The 14,277-nt window shown below is 41.1% G+C and overlaps 1 long non-coding RNA gene across 1 annotated transcript; it reads left to right on the forward strand.

Moving 5' to 3' along the window:
* Window positions 1-771: 771 nt before the first annotated feature.
* On the forward strand, window positions 772-14,020 carry LOC137857434 (uncharacterized). Its single transcript, XR_011097087.1, has 4 exons — window positions 772-1,119; window positions 3,487-3,523; window positions 4,088-4,314; window positions 5,000-14,020. It is a non-coding gene; the product is annotated as an uncharacterized lncRNA (long non-coding RNA).
* The last annotated feature ends 257 nt before the right edge of the window (window positions 14,021-14,277 follow it).

The following is a 14,277-nucleotide window of genomic DNA, read 5'->3' on the forward strand; positions in this document are numbered from 1 at the left end:
TTTTATTTGAGGTGGGGATGGGCACTAAACTGCCACCTCAGGAAGCTGCGTTACGGGGCTGAGGGCGTCAGAAGGTTCCAGCAGCGCGGGCCGTTAGCACCGCATCGCCGCTGCCTGCGGGTGGTCCTCGGCGCTCTTCAGGTGGTAAGCGCAGCTCAAGTGTAGGATTACTGCTGCTCTAACCCAAAATAGATAAATAAAGGCAGCGAGTGCCACAGACACCGCCGCCGTGACGGGAGGCGGGCCCGCGGGCGCTCGGGGTGTCCGTGAGGGGCCGCAGGGCCCCCTCAGCGCCTGGCGGCCCCTTTAAATCCCCTCAGAGGTCAGCGGAGGATTCTCCTCCGGCCCGCCCCGCCCGCGCGGCTGCAGCCACTCGCTTGGCAGCCGTGTGCCCGCCGCGCGGCCAATCGGAGGGGGCAGCCTCGCGGAGGGGCGGTGAACCCCCGCGATGGACGGCGCTGCCGACCAATCAGCCGCGAAGCCTGGCGGGCGACGCGCGGGAGCGGCGCCCGATAGGCTGGCGGCCGAGGGGGCGGGCCCGGCGTCGCCTGGGCGCCGCGAGCCCCCCGCCGGGTGGCCGGGGTGAGGAGGGGAAGATGGCGGCGTGAGCACAGCGGGCGGAGCGGCCGGGGCCGGCCGGGCCCCGCGGCTCGGGCCGCGCTCAGGTGAGCGCCCGCCGCCGCCCGAGGGGCCTGGGCGGGGCCGGGCGGGGGCAGCGGGCGTGGCCGGGCGGCTCCCGGCCTCCCGCTGCGCTGGGGGCCCGGGCTGCGAGCGGGGCCGGCCGCCGCCCTCGCCCCTCAGGGGCCGGCCGGGAGGGCCGCGGGGCTGCGGCGCGCTGAGGGGAGCGGGGGCAGCGCGGGGCGGCTGCCGGGGCTCTCCCTGAGGCAGCGCCGGCACGCCCGGCTCTGGGGCGCCCTGAGGTGCTCGGGCAGCGTGCTCGGAGTGCCCTGCGCCACGGAGCGGTGCCGGGCGGGTTCGTGTTGTGAGCGGGGCTCCCTCCTGAAACCGGAGGGATCAATCCAGCGTGGGAGTCCGTGTGCTTTATGTCTTAGAGCAGCTCTTGAGAATTCTGGTTCATCGCGTTATCCTGAGTGGCTTTATTTTCAGTGTGAATGTCAGGTAAAAGTTAAACAACAAAAAGATAATTAAAGCACCTAAAGCAGAAGCACAGCTTCAGATCCTGAAGAGACGTGGTGTGTTATCCTACGTGACCAATAAGGAAGGCGTTTGTAACCGATAAAATAACGCAAAAGAAACAAGTGTGGTGGTGGCGACTACTTCTGAAAGTGGTAGCCTCTTGTGAGAAAAAATTTTAAAGGAATATTTTACCGTGTGTAATAGATATTACATATCTATTCCTTGTGCTATGTTACTCACCTGATAATAGCAGCTCAGGGGCAACACAGCATTAAGGCACAGTGTGCTGCTGCTGGTGAATACCTACTTGTACAGGTCTGCGTGTGAGCTATTAGAATATGCCAAGGAATTTGCTTTTGGCACGTTACATACAAAGATAACTGCTTTATGCTATAGTTAGAAGAAGAATAAGCTGTCAACTTTCTTTCATGTGAAGTTACACAGTATTTTTAGCAGTAAGTAAATACACTTGGATTAATATTTATTCTTAATTGCTTTGGATGCTTAAGAACTGTAAGAATTAGCATCAAAAAATAACCAGAGTTTTCTGTTACCCTGGCTATGTCAAACCAACTCTGTTCACTGCTTTAAAATTCTGCTCACAGTGCTGTGAGCCTGTGCAATACAAAGATTTGCAGGAGTAAGCTGTGTCTCTTACGATGGTAACCTCTCATCTCAAGGGTGTCAAAAAGCAGGGGCCAACTAAGGCTAAGCATTCTGCCTGAATCCGTGAAGAGTCTGGAGTCTCTCTTGAACACCTCCCACGTTCATTCTTAAAAACTAGAAACGGAACGAGGTTTGAAAGGAGTCTTGATGTGTTGGTGGTTAGCTGAATGCAAGATACAGAGGCCCACACAGTCTTTGGAGGATTGATTTAAAAAAAAAAAAAAAACTCTCTAAAATGGGATGTGCAGGTAGGGATGTTTCTTTGCTTAAACAGTGTTCAAAGAGCCCTTTGGTGTGTGTATTGTGGAATAGGAATCTCAGCTGTAAAATGGTCGTCTCCTGCTGTAGGAAGTATTATTATTATTCCTACCCTATTGTGCTAAAAGCATAGGAAATATGCATTGGAAACCTCATAGGAGGAGAGTGTGAATTTGTTTAAAATAAAAAGTGAAACAAAACAGGTTACAGTGTGTTAGGCTCATAATCTCATACGCAATGCCCAAGACATCTATCTGCCAGCCAGGCATCATAGCAGAGGTATTTAAGCCATGTGTCCAGCAGTCAGGGGCCCCTTGCAGAGGACAAGGGACATCAGCGTGTCCTCTGGACTCCCAGGTTGGTGACTTCTGTGTCCCCGATAGGCCCTCGTTTACACTGTTGGAGGTGACAGTGACCTGTGTCTCCACCCTGTCCCTCTCTGCCCTTTGTATCCAGATCTGTGCATCTTCTAAAATTGCAGGGGGACGTGCTGGGGTTCGAATGAATTGCTATGTGGGGTCCTGGCAACACAAGCCCTTCTGAGAGTCCTGTCCCTCTTCTGTGTCCCATATGGAGCTTCCATGCCCAGGCACTCCCTTTCTTTCTCCAGTTCTACTACAGTTTGCTCCAGTGCTGCATAGAGTGGATTTAGGTACCTTTTTAAAAGTAGAGAGAGAGGTGGGGGCAAGTGACAGCGTGGAGAGGTAACATTGGGAAATTTTTGGAACCATTTTGGAAAGCCGGGTCTGTTGGGTACCTTCAAACTGTGTTAGGGGTGTGGTGAAACTTAGTAGCATAGCTGCATACTTTTCACTGTAGTATCCCTTCAATTTCTCATGTGCTGGTTGTGTCAGTAGATTGACTTTATTTCCCCCCTTAAGTTCATGGAAATTAGCCTATAGTTACTGTAGAGCAGAAGAAATATGACTGCCCAATAGGTCAAAACAAGACTTCAGTTATTTTGAAGGTGTAGAATGAGTGAAAGAAAAGCTAACTATTCAAAGATTGGCACTGGGAATTGTCTCATTTCCATCAGCCTGATATGTAAGCTTATGTGATGTATAACTGATAATTATCAAATTAATTTTTTTGTGAATTGTTTGGTTCCTTAATGTCTTGAGGTCTTATAGTGCTTGTCAGGTTCTTGGGGGAGGACTTGAATTGGGTGGGTGAGAACTGACGACAAGAGGATGGAACAAGAAGATCTTGAATCTTTGCTAGTTAGGTGTGACTCACTTGACCATCCTTTTCCTTATTCTGAAAGAGGAGCGTGGCTGTAACATTTGAAAAGTAACATCAACATGTTTAATGTAGACTATCTGACCAGAAGGTATAGATAATCTTCTGTGCCTTGTGCATGTAATGATCTGTTATCTGAAGAGCTTCCTAGATACGAATTTAATTTGTTAATCTCTTTCTCTCTAGGTGCCCTGAAGAGAATGTTGAATGGTGAAAAACGAATGTGAGTAAAGCCATAAGGTTATTTAGGTACTAAATACACAATACTAAACTTGTCAGTTTTCTTTCCCTTCCCCTTCTTTTTTTCTTTACCAAGAAATCAGTTACTGAAATTTTATTCTTTCTTAGGACACTCAGAGAACTGGAATGCTGCCACAGTGTCAACTTTCAGCTTGTGCTTGACTTGAAATAAACCTTTACTTAACTATATATATTTTAACAAAAATAAATGCTTTGAAAGTTACGAAACACCTGTTCCATGCTGTCATTTTACTTTGCTAAGAGACACTAATTGTGCAATTGCATTAGCTTAGAGTAGTGATCTTAAAGGTTTGTTATTTGTTAAACACTAGGAGTGGAAGAACAATAATGTAACCAAATGTCAGTTATCAAGTTGAAGAAAGTAAATTCAAAAATTCTAAGGATAACGATTAAAGTCTAGAATTTCAATTTATTTATTTATTTTCCCAGTAAATTAAGCAAAGATATTCTGGTAGTTAAGGTATATAACAGAGTGTTATATTCTGTTCTTGGCTCTGCTACAAACGTTTTACATGTTTTGTTGCAGCTCCGCAGGTCTGCTTTTCCCCATCTTCATATCAAGAGTAAAACCCATTAGCATGGGCGTGGATGGTCAAGCTTATGATCAGCTGAAATATTTGAGTGCCTCGGAGAGCAAGTGATGGTGACATGTGGTGTTTTGCCATTTCCATAGTCTACTCACTACTTCTAACACAGGAGTTGAAAATTATCACCAGAAGATTATTTCTGAACTTGATCAACTAAAGGATTAAGGTAATTAGAATAATAAAAGGAAGTCAATGAAAGGCCAGAGAAAAGAGAGGAAGGAGATAGAAAATATGATGTGTCCTCATGCACTTATATTTGAGAAAGAAAAAACAAAGAAAACATTTCCTCTTTCACATCACTCATTGTTGTACAGGAGAGTGGTAGGTTTGTTGTTTTTTTCTTGGCACTATGCAGAATTTCATTCATGTTACCTTCTAATCCAAGCTGGCATCAAACTTTCAGGAAAAAATCCATGTCTTAACAGTTTCTGTGACTAGGCAGTACCAGGTGTGCCACTGGTGAAAGGCCAGGAGGTCAGTGACAAGACAGCGGTTGTTGAATGTGTGTTCAGGTATGTATGTGTGTTCAGGTGATACCTCACATTGCCATGTTACGTGTCAGAGCCACAGTTATGAAGCCTCAGAGCTTGTTAACACCAGTATATTTTTGGGTGCACTGCTTCTGAGTAAGCATATAGTTCAGCATCTCTGTAGTATTGCATTAGCCAGCTTATGGACATACACAGTTAGATATAAAACCTTATAGAACAGGGGATTATTGCAGTCTGTGAAGCCAACTTTTTTTTCTGTTAGACTCATATTTTTAAAGTAATGAACCAGCAGGCATTTTAATGTCAAATGTATTTTATTCTGTTGTCTGACCTCTCCTCTCTTTCATTTTGGAATTCCAGATCCTTGCTGAAATTTAAGAAGATGATAGTCCTGTTGCTTGCTTGTAGGCTGTGAGATGTGGACATGTCTCTCCTAGCAAGCAAAAACTTGTCCTTCACTTCCATGGAGCTGCACGAACAAAGATCTCTTCACTTCCTGCGTCAACCATCTCACCCAATGCTTAATTCCCCAGATGACTTCTCCCACAGAAGCAACCCCGCTGCTGCTGTATCAAAACTCAAAAGCAGAGTAACAGAAATCAGCATTTGTTTCCCTGAAGAAATGTCTTCTGTGCCAGCTCTTCATCCAGCTTTCTGCATTCTGTTTTAAAATGAGAAAAACTTTGAAATCAGATGGAAGTGGAAGCTGATGTTCTGATATCTGTCTCCTTCTTCATTTTAGGAAGGATAAGTTCTTCACTGTGTCATACTGGAATTCCTGGCATATATAGTGTCTGCATGCATTGCCATGCCAAACTTGACATGTATGAAAAGTTTCAGCAGGAAACGAGGACATATTTTCTGCTCTGACATACAGAAGAAACTTAGCAAACAATTGGAGAAGTCCCATTACAGGTATTTTGTAGCCCAGGAACCTGGCTTGACTTTGTAGATAGATGTCTTGATGTCAACTCACATAAAGCAGCTAATGCAGAGGAACAAAAGCAGAATCACCTTGTCTATAGCGTGTAACAGCATCATCCCAATCTGTGATCAAAATGTAGATTTGCATGTGTAAACCCACGTAAGTGCTGGATATGAAGAGCTTGCACCAGAAGGAGAAATTACTCTACACCACTTCATTTTTAGCAAAGAAAAATGAAGCTTTAAAGACCTTCAGGGTTACAGGATAATGATTAGGTTTGTGTTACATCATTCTCTCCTTTTGGCTTTTTATAAATCCGTATCAGCAAAAGGAACATTCTACAGTTGAAAAGATGGGGCAGAATTTCTTTCTTTATTTAAAGAAATTAACTGGTGGGATGGAAGAGACCAGAGGTGTAAAGTTGCGGTTTGTCCGCTCAGCTTCCTTTCCACAGTTTCAGCTTTTCATACTGCTGATGGAATCAGATACTTTTTATTCTTCTGTGACTGAGAACTGAGATGACCTGTATGTTTCCATCATCTAGGCCCGGTAGAATGAGCTGGTAGCCATGTAAGAGGTATGGCTAGACCGAGAGCAGAAATGCTTAGGCCGGGCCTTTTTCTGGTTCCCCCTATTCCTTCCCAATCTAAGGCGCTATCTGTTGTTCTTATGTTTACACAAGATTCTTTGTCTACATCATTTGTGATTATATAGGATATTCTCGATCATTCTGAGGTGGGAGTTTGTACTGTTCACATGCTCCTTGCTATGGTATGGTATATGGCAAGTAAGGTTTCTTGGCAAAAAGAAATCTCCATTTCAAGTCTGGAGCTCTTACTGCACCTTAATCCACACTTGTGATTTAGAAAATGTGATTTACTAGCTTAAAATATTTTAAAATTCGGATCAAATAAAGATATATAGGTTCTGTTAATAGGTTTGGGGAAATAATAGCATGGTTGGGGGGTGGAGTGTTTTTTTGTTTTGCTTTGTTGTATTTTTCATTTTAGAAAACTGCTGGAGAGAGCCAGACAGCCTGAAAATGGCTGAAAAAAACAACAGTTGAAATCCTTCTTAAATCTTTATGGTAGATTGCGAGGGCAGCATTGCGATACTTAAAATGTAGTGGAATTTTATGGGGACCATGTTCCACAGCAGAGTAAGGATGAGTGTTGGTGGTGATCCTGGTCTTTGGGGTAAAGTTAGATCTGTGTATAGACTTGCATTGTAACAGTAAGATTTAATGACAGCTTTACCCATTGTTTGTTTCCAAGAAGCAAAGATCAGACATGAAAGCTAAGGAGAGTAGGAAAGGCACTGTGTATCAAAATAATGCCAACTGTAATGAGCAGAGAGGTGCACTAAAATTGTATGCAACATTGCGATGAACTGTTTCTTTTGTTAGTTTAGATGAGTTAATGTTAATCCTGGTGAAGCAACCACCAACTTGACCTGATTTCTTTTAAGAATATAGGATGTCTTTGCTGAAAATGGTCTGAATTTTCTGGTTTTAGACGCAATTAGAAAAGCACACTTAATTTTAGGTCCTGCTTTTGTTGAAACCAATAGGATTTAATGTAGATGTATGTAGAAGCAGGATCCATCTCTAAGTGATGGAAAACACTGTTAATATCATAGGATTATATGTTGTTGGAAGGTATCTGGTATAGGAAACATCTGATCCTAAATGTGGGAAATTCCTTTTCTTCCTTTTGCCCATACTTGTCCTTCCGACATTAGAGCTAGCAGTTGTTTCTTGCATAGCTGGGTGACAAAATACTTGGGGGACAGGAATGTATTTTTATCTTCTGTGGATATGTACAAAAACTAAGATTTTTTTCTGACTAGAGAGTGGACAATTCATGTTACTTGATTTCCACATCCATAAGAATAACCCTCAACATTTTGTAACCCTGCATTGTAACAACAACAACAAAAAACCTACATTTTTTTCCTGACTCCTAACCCAGATAACGTAAGAACATAAGCTTTCAAGTTTACTTCTAGAACATAACGTTTTTAGCAGGGCTAAAGATCTGTGGCTTTCACAGAACCAATACTCCAACAATGCATGCCCAGAAGACCCCCACAACCGTACCTTTCCAGCCAGCTTCTTTATAAAAGTGCTGCGTTAGGAAATGCTGCCTCAGCCTACCTACTTTTTCTTGCTCCACTTTTTCTCTATGTTGGTTGGAAATCTTCCCATGTGAAAGATTACAAAAACAAGGGGCATGTGCAATAGATCATATATATATACATATATATATTTTAATACTTGTGGACAAAATGATGTTACAAGTTGTTTGAAAACAACAAAATCACCAATGTCTTCCATTTTGAGATGTGTATAGTTCCATAAGCATTAGTGCTTTGTAGCAAACAGTAGTGCCATGTTAGGATCAGTGCATGAGCCTAGTAGTATTTTTACAATTTCAGAGTGACAAATTTATTAATAAGCAGTGATGATAATGTAATTAACAATAGAAAGGATACAGTAGAAATGTCACAAACATGGTCTAAATATGCAGTATCCTCCCTGTGACAGTGGTAATGCTATCTTTAGAAAGTGAATGCATTCACTTAATGGGCTTCATAGAGTCATATTTAACTTTGTTTTTAGTATTTCTGTCCAACTGCAGTAGTAAACTAGTGTATGTAAGCGTCCAGAATTCTCATCTCTGTCACCAGTGATTCTTTTCATTTTAGTCTTTGTTGAAGGTGCTTTCTTCTATGAGCAGCATTTTCCATTTATTACCCATCCTATGATATACTCAGAATTAAGAATGTGATAGTTTGTGTGTGTTTTGTGCACATCTCTACTACCTTAATATTATTTACAAAATCCGTTAAGTAGAAAAAAAAAAAACACAACAAATCCAATTACATAATTATTAAAACCAGTTAAACATTATCCTTTTCATCTACTAAGTTAGTTACTGGTTGCAAAATGCTTTCTTCCAATTATAAGTAGAACACTTTTGTCCATTATTGCAGGAATGGAAAACCTTTTTTTTTTTTTTTTCTGAAGTCCTATTGAATCTTTTAACACCTTTGGTGGATCCTGCATTTACACACATCTTAATAAGAGAGAATATAATAAGATTAAGGGCTGTTGAAAACCAACATTGCAGACTGCATCTGTTCAGCAGGCTATATCTAGTCATAGATTCCCCACCCCTGTATTGTTGAGAATTCAATATCCTGTGTTTTGGGTAACTTCCAGTATTGCTTTCCAGCTCTAATCTCAAATTTAATAACTTATGTCTCTCCCTCTGCTTTTTTCAGACAGAAAGTTTAGACCAGGAAATGTTCAAATGATTTAGCACGCAATGGGCAGCTTGGACTGGTGAAATAAGAGACTGGTATAATTCCTGAGATGAGTGATGCTCTGTGGATGGCATTCTCCCATTTCCTAGGAAAAAATAAGTCTTATTTGATACCAGTGTTGCTCTTCACGCATTTCTTTTACAAGAACAAAATTCTCTGTCACTTTAGAGAGGATACTGCATCTTTTTTCCCTGAGACCTGCCTGTAAATGGCCACTAGGAGGAGGGAGGGAATGGGTAGCTTGGTTTTGTAATTTTAATAGGATGTATCTCTAAAGTAATTAATCAAGTAGCATGTTCTTTGGTGCAAAACCAGTAATCCTTGCAGAGTTAATGTATGTAACAAACCCCCCACCCCGACCCTCTGCATATAATAAGTTTCCAAGAAAACTGGGTGGTTGGGCCATTTACAGCAGAGCTCTGGGGGACCTGTGCTCAGAGTTAGGTTCAATTCTGAACAGAAGTAGCTGTACCATTGAATAAAGTAGTTTAGTGCTTGGGAGAATCAATTGAAAAATACCTCTGAAACTGGAATGCAAAATAGCACAGTATGTAGGGGGAAGAATCCCTGATGCAAACAAAGCCATAAGATGATTTAATAAGAAAATAGAACTTTAGTAGCAATAACTGTTTTGCATGTGATAGTAAATAACTTGCATTAGCAAGACTGTACAGTAGAGTAGGTGGGTAATAACCAAATAAGTTTGTGGCGCTCTGTGCTGCAGGGAGTTGCATGAAAAGTCTCTTTTCCTAAGATGGGTGAATTCCTCTTAATGTTCCTCTCATTGGAGGGAATTTGGCACTTGAATACTTAGTTAATGAACCTGATATTAAAAAACAAACTTTTTAGCTTTGTCACACATCTGAAGCACTGTCAGTGAGTGCTGGGGGAAGCGCAGACAGTTCTTTCTGAAAGGGTAGCTTGTTTCCCTTTTTTATAGTCTAGCACTTGCTCAGTTTTTCTGAGGGGAAAATAAACCCTTCCAAATACTGGACTGTGGAAAGAGCTTGATTCTGAAGTTAGAATGCATTTTATTGCAGGTGGTACTTATTTTTGTTTAAAAAGAACAACCTGAAATAGCGACAGGCCTTTAAAAAAAAAAAAATTAGATAATATTTGACACTGAAAACATCTGTTCATCCCAAAGGACAATTGTAGGATACTAAAAATGTTACCCTGCAGCAAAATTAATTTTAGACTTGCTAAACACTCTGTTTCAAGCCATTGATTTCTGTTAATGCCTGAAGTTTTGCAGAGACAAGTACGGTGAAGCCTCCGATAACAGAAAGGGATATTGATCTACAGCTGTAGCCTCTGCACCAGCAAAGTATCTGCGATCAAAGGGTTACATAGAAGAGCCCCAGAAGTGCTAAAATGTCCATAGTTGATGCTGTTTTCCGTGCAGATAGGTGGTCTGTAGAGACAGCATGGCCCAGCAGATAATAGTGTGTTCCTAACAGAAGTGTTACATCAGAAGTTTAGATCTATCTGGCTAGATTTCTTCTAGAAAGTTGAAGGAGTTTGGAATGTAACTTCCAGCTGAAGGGAAGCCTCTGATGTTCTGAAATTCCATAGGTGAAGCCTTCTGGCTCTTTGTAAGTTGATAGTGGGACTAGTAAGGGCTGTGAGTGTTTCTACGTAATGTAATTAAGATAAGCATGAGCATATCTAAATTAAGTGTAGGCTAATATGTGTATGAAAAGCTAACTGATCTGGAAAATTATAATCAGCTTAAATTCCAGCTATTGCATTATTGATAAACTTGGAAGCTGGCCACAGGGAACCTTAATTTGATTGTGATCTGATTACATTAAATAAATTATAACTTTCTTGTAGTCTGTGGTCAGCAAGTACATTTACATAATGAATTAATAATGAAAACATGGTCACGTTCAGACTTCAAAAGTATGAACTTTGTGGCTGAGTAGAAATTTTCAAGGCTTTATTCATTTAGAGAAGGGGGTAGGAAGGGAAATGGAGACTGATGTAACCAGGCGAGCTATCTGCGTATTCTTCCCAGTTCAGATTTAATAGTGATCTGAATTCCATGGGGTACTATATTAGGAATCAGTATTCACAGCCACAAAGAAAACCCCATTGCCTTTCAGCTGTCATACTGTGGCATGCCTTTTGCTCCAAACCCTTTGATTTCACTGCTGCTAAAACTAAGTAGCAGTGCTACATGCTCCCACACTGCAGTGTGGGTTATCAAATGTGCAGTGACCACTACTGCCATGACCCCATTGGCGTTACTGAATGCAGGTGATACGTGTGGGTACTGTCCCTTACCCAGTGGTTCTGCTGTAGAAGATGTAGCCAGTACTTGCGTTGGGAATTGCAGCTTGAGGATTGCAACTTCTGCAACTGAGCATAATTATCAAATTTAGGACAAAAAAAATGGTTTGCAGACAACTTGATAGTGAGTGACAACAAATTGTACCGTGCTTCAGGACATTGACACTTTATGCAAGGATTACATTGACAAGAGCTGACAGTGGTTTTGAGCAGAGAAGGGTGGAAGAGAAGAGTTTTTGATGGATAACCAATTTTACCAATAACAACTTCCCTAGGAAAGAGTTTTGTCTTCCTTCAAAACCTAGTAATCCTGCTTGCTGTTCAGGTACAGAGCTGCATAAATGGCAGTTCGAGTTAGATTCCCCTGCTTTTCTTTTACTGAATGATCCAGCGTATTGCCCCTATAGCACTTTGACTGGCACACAAAAGCCAGCAGTCGAACCAGGGTGTCTCATTTAACAGTGCAGAACACTACCCAGGAATTCTGCTTTCTATTCCCTTTCAGTCTGCTCAGCACTTATCTCCTGAGTTTTAGAGAAAGCGTAGGTGTACTTGACGTAAGCAAGGAGCGTGTTTCCGTCTCTGAGCCTATGTACCAGGTTATAGGATAGACAGATTCCCTAAGGCTTTACATTTAAGGTTAAAGATAAAAGGTAACTTACTGTTCAGTGTGTCCTGTGTAAGTCTTATCTGCTTCTTTCCTCTTCCCCTCCAAACGAGTGTGTTTGCAGGTCAAATAAAAGAAGGCCAGTTTGTGATGCCTTAGGCATAAAGAAGTGCATGGAGAAACTGAAGGAAAGTGGCACAGGCCCACAAACCAAATCTTAGAGCTAGTATTCTAATTATGCATGATTCAAAATGTCTAGTGTAATGTAGTTATTACCAGTAAATTGAGATATGCATTTATACATAACGAAGCAATAGGAATTAATATACCAATAGCTTGAACTTCCTGCTTTGATTCTCAAACTTTGATTCTCAAACTGTTTTTTTTTTGTCGTTATTTTTTTTTTTTTTTTTTTTAGAGAATGTGCTGCCTCTGTAGAGAAAGGGGCAGAATGTATAGATAGGGACAGAAGCATGGCACCAAAACTGTAAATCAGGAACCAGGATCAGCAGAACTCGCCTTTATAACCTCTTGTCTGGTTCATTTTAGTGCCCTGAGCATGTAAAAAGCAGGGCATGGACTAAGCATGTTTAAGGGCGAGATGAGGTTTCTCACCTGCTGCAGCTGTAGCAAGGAAAAGGGTGCAGAGTTTCTTTCAAGGTGCAGGGGGGGAGCAACTGGTAAAACCCACGGTAACAGAAACAACGGACTCAAATTGAGTGTAGTATTTGCCAGACAGTAGGTGATAAGCTTGTGCATAGTGAGAGAAATTATTTGGAGAAGACTGAAATTAATAAGCACAGTACAAATATTTCAGGTGTTGAATAGCTTTTTAATAGACAGTATTTTCAGGTAACTCTCTAGCCACATAGGCAGCTGTACTGAAGCATACTGGTACCAGCCAGCAATAATGGCACCTGCAGGAACGAACCTGAAAATACTGGTAATCTTGTATATTTTTTAAGTTCTTTGACAAAGAGATTTTTAAAAACAGAAAATGAGATTTGATCACTGAAGGTCTTTATCTTCTGCAACACAGGTTGCAATATAGTCTTTTTTTTCTTTATTTCACGTATTAAATAAAAGGGAATTTGGGTGCCATTTTTCCGTAAACTTTTACTGTGCTCTCTGTAATATTTTCCAAGTCTTTTAGTGGGTACTGCAGTGAATTTCTGCTGGCAGTTTGAAAATAACATAGAACGTGTGGCAGTGTCTACGTCACTTACACTTTTCCTAGTTTAAAGTATTCAATCACAGAATACTAGCATGTTACTGCAGAACTCCATACTTTTAGCTTAGCTTAATTTTGTAGGTGGGCTTAACTTGTGCAGAACACTTCTCCATGTACAGAGGCTCAGTCCCCTTTCTTAAGCAGAAAGAGGAAGTGTCTTGGAGGAAGAAATTATGTGTCAAGTTAAATCTTGATCATGCTTTGTAGCCAAGCATCCATAAAGCACCATGATTTGGGTTTAGAATGTGGGCTGTGTTTTTCTCATGAATGCTTTCTAGATATACAAGAATTGCCAAATGAAGATAGGAATATTATTAGAGAATATTTAACTATTTTACAGTATCAAAGTTAGGTTAAATGAAATCCTTTGAGCCAACTTCTTCAAGCTAAAAGGGAATCTATTTCTAAAAAGGGTTTAGCGTGGCAGTTAACCATGGCCACCTAATGCCTAGAAGATATTCTTTTGAACACTTCATGTGGTTTTAAACCCTGTTACATGTTTTCTTTTGTGTGGTGAGTAAGCAGTTGTATCTATTGTTAATGCTTATCCCTTTCAATATAAAACCTGGGGAAGTAAGCTATTTTAGGACTTTAGTGAAGATATCCTCCTTTTGAGAAATACAACAGCAAAGGAGAAGTATTAATAATAGTTTCTTAAAAATTATCTTAATACTTAAAGTGGTTAGAGAAGACTTCTTATACTGAACTTTTGATGGCATTGCTCACATGGGCTAGTGGAGATTACTGGTATCACTACATACTCCCATTGCACACATTTTACATGGTAACAGTAAAAGAATGTTTCCCTGCAAATTCTGATTTTTTTTTCCAAAAGGCAGCTTGCTTTTATATCTATGCATCTTTGAGGATTTCAAGATAAGATTTTATTCTTTTGACGCTGTAAAGAGGAACTGTTTAAAAATGAACTTGGAAACTCTGCACCTGTATACAAATTTTTTTAGCAATAAAGCAGCACAGGCTGAGAATGCACTAAAACCTGGTGTGTCATTTGTTCAACAGAGAGATTAACCAAGGTACAATGCACTGTGTCTTCATTGAGGTGCAAACTGCTTCCGCTTCTGAGATGTACTTGCTGTGCCTTTGACAAAGCTTAACAATTTGAGCTAAACTTGCATATGTTGAATATCAGCTTTGGATCCAGCTATTTCAGCAATTTTCAGACACAAGTCTATGACTTCCTCGAAGGCACCTGAAGAAAAATTTGGCACTCCATTCAAGATGGGCAACTCACA

This window comes from Anas acuta, chromosome 5 (assembly GCF_963932015.1).
Source record: "Anas acuta chromosome 5, bAnaAcu1.1, whole genome shotgun sequence".
In the NCBI taxonomy this organism is placed as follows: Eukaryota; Metazoa; Chordata; class Aves; order Anseriformes; family Anatidae; genus Anas; species Anas acuta.